Genomic DNA, 5,433 nt, shown 5'->3' with positions numbered 1-5,433 from the left:
GATAACATAGAGAACACAGTGAAGTCGAGAGGAGACCAGAGTTGAGTTTTAGAGAAGAGATCTCAAAATCCCTAACCGCTGAAAGATACACCGCCATTGAGTATCGCCGTCAACTCTTTTCTCTCTAGCGAGCTGAAAGACCGCTGGTTGTGTGCTTTTGTCATATATGGTACTTACACAAAAATAGATTCGTGGCTTGCTACAACTTCTCTGCTATGGAAATAATTTATCGCTGTGACGCTATCGATGACAAAAGCCTTCTCCTTTACTCCGTATATGCAGGCTGTTGGTGATAATATTTAAAAAAAAATAAAAGATGAACTCATTTATTTGTGTCTGTTACTATTCTATCGAGATTTACAATAAATGAAAAGGGCATTTTTCGACCATCCATGTGTACATTCATACCTTTTTGTACCATTGTATTATGATAGACTTTGTAATTAAATCATTGACTTGTTAATATAACCTATAATTGTAGAAACATATCAACGGCTTCTTTGATGTTTTTCTGAATTGCTGTACGGAGTATTATGCTTTCAGTTACAGGAGCTAACCTTAAATCTGAGTGATGGTACACGGGAATTAACCTAATCATAATGCGAGAGCGTGTACCGTTGCCTTGGACGCAAGAAGATCGATTACGTCACTCGTGAACTCCCCGAGGAAGAAAGTGAAGAAAGCTGAAGCGACTAACCAACCCTGTTCCTGTGTAGACGATCACTGCCTGGTTGTTGTGTTGTGAGAGTTGTTTTGGGGGACCAGAATAACTGTTGATGGGAGGGGGCGTTTTGTGATTGGAAACGTCTAAACCAACTCATATACCGGCGAACCTCCTCACGGTGAGACGCATTGGATTATATTCGGTGTCCTGTGTGATCTCCACTGTTGGGGCATGTCGCGTTATCGACCACACAACACAGTGCAATGATGAAAACGGTCAAAATCTTAAGAAAAATCCTGGATCGTGGAAACGAAACTACATAAATAACGAATAATAACCATTTGCAGGAAAGTTGAAAGAGAAATTTAACATATATAGTAAGAACATCACATAGATCTAAAGGAGCTGAAACTGTCAAAAATCCCATAAACGGACACTTCTAAAAACAAAACAAACTAAAAAAAATAATAAACCACAAATATACATGCATTGGCACCAAATTTGGTTGGTATTACACAAAATGATCATGAAGGATCAAAGAGAATGAAAAATTGAGGAGGGAAAGCACCACCTAGACCTGCACTGGGAAGGATGGAGAGATTACTGGAATCTTGGGATGGCTTGTAACCACTCAAATTCCAGAGAAGATTAACCGTCAGTGATGAGGAGAATCAATGGTAAACAGCTGTTACGACAACACAAGTGACTTACAACAGTTATTGGAAGACCAAACAGTGCTTGAAATCTGGGGAGACTTGCTATCACTCAGATTCCAGGAGATACCACTTGTTATTATTAGTAAGCAATCGCTGATAATGACTCGTGTGAAAACTCTTAACGAGTATACAACAGCGACGATGATGATGATGATGATTCTCCTCCTCCTCCTCCTCCTCCTCCTCCTCCTCCTCCAGAACAAATGGAAGCATTAACTACATGGAGACAGCTTACACACACGATTACGCAATAACAGATGTGTCATCGGCGCTGGTGCTATGTTCTTGTCCCCTTTCTTCATAAACACTCCAATTTTAAAGTTTACCAACATGGGAGCCGCGAAAACATAAACTGAACGAAAATTCAACCCTTTTTATAAATTATCAATTTTTACATTTTACATTCGGATTAATCACAGTCACCGTTATTTTTGTTTTATGGAAATCGCTCCAGACAAAACATGAAGCCACTTGATATAAGGAGCTAAAAAAAAGTTAGTGTTAGATGGATAGATTCTAACCCAGAAAACAGCAATTTTTCCGCCTTTATTAATATAAGTCAGTTAAAATAATTTAATATATTATAATTAATATAAGTCAGTTAAAATAATTTAATATATTATAATTAATATAAGTCAGTTAAAATAATTTAAAACATATTTGTGTTTGAAGGTTATCACAATGCAGTCTGGTAGTAAAACAATGTTGGAAATGAAACAACGTAAACAGAATAAATATATTGAAAGATTTCAAACATTTCTACTTATTAATTTCTAAGGTTCAACCACACTATAATAGTGAAATTCGGAAAACGAAAAAATCGATTAAAAAAACAATGGTATCTACTGTACTGGCTTTTTTTGTGTCAGTTTCAACTAAAAATAATGATCCTATTTACTTGCCTCCCCACGAGGGCAGAGTTAGACACAAGGTCGGTTTTAATGTGAGGAAAATTCAACTCCCAAAAAGGGGCACTTTGGATAGGAACAAAAATAAAAATTGTCTCAGTCATGAAGGATTTCTCATCCACTAACCGAAAACAGAAAAGGCGAAGTGTAACATCAAAACAGATACTACACTGTGAACTTGGCCCGAAAATGATATCCTCTTAATTGGCATGTCAGAAATACTTAAATATTACCACATTATTAAAAAAAAAACTAAACAAAATAACAATAAAAAACAAACACGAATTTTTGATTTTTATCATAAAAAAACCTTCACCATATTTCTTTGGGAACACGTTCTATTTATAGACACTGGCGATAGGAAATGACTAATCAAATAGACCCACGTTCTGCTAGCAACCAATCAGAACAAGGGAAGCAACTCAGTTATGCTAAAAACAATGCAAAACGCACAATCTATTAAAAAATTGGCAATAGTTACACGCTATTTACCTCCCCTTGGAACCCTCCGATACACACATATTCGTCTTTGAGTATAATATTCTGCAATTTATTAATAGTTATGATATGCCGATATCCTCATTCTTGACATTAACAATGTCCTAGGCTTTGGTCATTTTGGTGTCGAGTGAACTGGCTGCCCTGCAGACGAAAACTTAGTGGAAATGATGTCAACCGAAAGATATGAGAAAGTCCGAATGCAACATTGTAAGATTGACCAATCGTTTTTGTGATGTCTTGAAATCGGGTTTTAAACGAGAAATGCATTTCTTTCCTTCTTTGTCTACTCCTTGTTACTTTACAGCCTCAAACTGAACGCTTATTCTTCCATAATAATGTGTTCCTTAATTGATTAACTGACGTATTTTTGTGGCTGTGGGATTTTCAACTACTCCAGTAGTTTCTTCCCCAGAACCGCTAGACTTTGGAATTCCCTTCCGGGTTCCTACTTCCCCAACTGTATTGACATGCAGAAGTTCAAGTGTAACGTGAACCGATATCTTGCTGCCCAACTCCCCACCTAGTACCCCTGTAGCTTATGTCCCTGATAGTAGCCCCCCCCCCCTACATCAAAGTGGCAATGTGTCTTGTTTGGGGTGAAAATGTAATAAAAAAAATATCAAGGATATTATTACTGACGAATGAATATCGAGATATCGATTAATGATCAAAGTATGTTTGCTTAATCGACAAACGATATTATGAGTCGCTGGTAAAATGAGGATAGGAAATTCTCTAGGATTTTTTCCACTCAGTTTTAGATAAGAAAACATGTTAAATATGATATAATACACTTATAATTTGTGAAACGATCAACTTGTCAGATTGACTTTCTACTTACATTTGTGAAGATTGCCACTTTAAGACAATCACAACGTGTTATAATAAAGCAGCAACGATGAAATATACTAGATGGACGCTTGCCGTTGCCCCGTCGTACAATACGTTTAAACATGATAATTTAATTTATGCAGATTGCGTATATATTATTATAGAATCAATCCTCTATTGAATATTATAAATTACGAGGAATAATTGGCCCGGTGGACTAATTCGCAAAATAAATACATGAATAAATAAATAAAAGATAATCTTGATAATGTCTTCATCAAATTCCGTCTGTGTGTGTTTACAATATAACGGCAGTTGATAATTGGGCTCGAAGATCTTTAAAATAGTCTTTCTTCTCTTTTAGATGGAAAAGCAAAATTTATACAAGGGAATATTTTACGTTACACCAGCCAAAATTACATCGGTGTAATGTAAAATATTCCCCTCTAAAAATTATTTTTTTATTTATAAGAGAGAAAAGTTATTTTTAAGATCGGATCTTTTTCGATTTTCAATACTTAGATAGATTTCTGTACAAAACATATCTAAGAATACTGCCATAAATATAAATTACCTTTGTGCAATTTGCAAATGATAGGCTCAGCCGTTTCGGAACTTATCAGGAACTCTCTCTCTCTCTATCTCTCTCTCGCTCACACACACAATGACTTTTATATAATAGTGGATAGAAATAGAGACTGCAACGGGCGACTCAAATAAATCTTTGATTTTCTAAAAACGATTTGTTGAATTAATTGCATTGTTTGTTATAAGTCTTTTTTTCATCTCCAAACTACAGCAACAAGTTGCACAGGTGCATAGCAAAAAGGCTTTAATGTAAGGAGAGAAACAACACATGTACAGCTCAGCGATTTCAGTCAAGGTTTTGAATAATGAAATCTTTCAGAGTTGACTCTTTAGTTAATAATAAAGACAGGAAAAAAAGTCTCGTTTTAATATTTAACAGCAACTTTATTTGCCATCTTCGTTAGTAGCGTGTACAAGAAAGAAATGGGTTAGTAGCTGGAAGTGCTCTTGTGTGTAAAGATAGATTTAATATTATGCCGGTTTGCTGACGGAGGGAATAGCTTAGTTTACACGTGTTTGTAGTCAGTAGTAGTTGGAATAAAGAATTAGACAGTTCTGCAACGTAGATAAGCTAAACCAGTTAATGGAGAAAGAAAGGGAAAGGTATTCAGTGTGCGTCTAGTCTATGTATCGACGTGAGTAATCCTGTAGCTTGTAAAGAAAATTTGTGCGTATACCACGTGTTGTGGACAAAGGATTAAAGAGTCCTGCGACGTAGATTAGATATCCGACAAACGTATAGAAAGAGAGAGAGAGAGAGAGAGAGAGAGGGAGGAAGAGAGAGAGAGAGAGAGAGAGAGAGAGAGAGAGAGAGAGAGAAAATTGTTCAGTGTATAGTGTTGTAGGAGCGTGCGTCTGACAGTAGAGACGTGGCAAAGGGTTAGTGTCCCGTGGTAGGAGAGAGTACATGTGTGAAGCGCACGTGGAAGCAAGTTTTGACGATAGCAAAGTTGGCTTGTGGACGATAACCAAGTTGGCCCGGGCGAATGTCTGCTGTCAGCGAAAACCAGGGAGAAAGAGAAAGAAGAGTTGCAGATTTCGCCTTTTATGTACTCGGTCACGTGATTGAAAGCTGGCTTGTGATTGGACAAGCCAGAGGACGGTTGATTTAAATCTCAAGCCGCGAAATGTCGCCATTGCCTGCTATTGTAGCAAGTTTCGACTGCTACAACCTGTTCAACCAATACAAAACACCAAAATACTGATAGACTAAATAACTGTCATG

This window comes from Euprymna scolopes, chromosome 6 (genome assembly GCF_053919585.1).
Source record: "Euprymna scolopes isolate OS-2025 chromosome 6, ASM5391958v1, whole genome shotgun sequence".
NCBI lineage: Eukaryota > Metazoa > Mollusca > Cephalopoda > Sepiida > Sepiolidae > Euprymna > Euprymna scolopes.
This window is presented reverse-complemented; position numbering follows the sequence as displayed.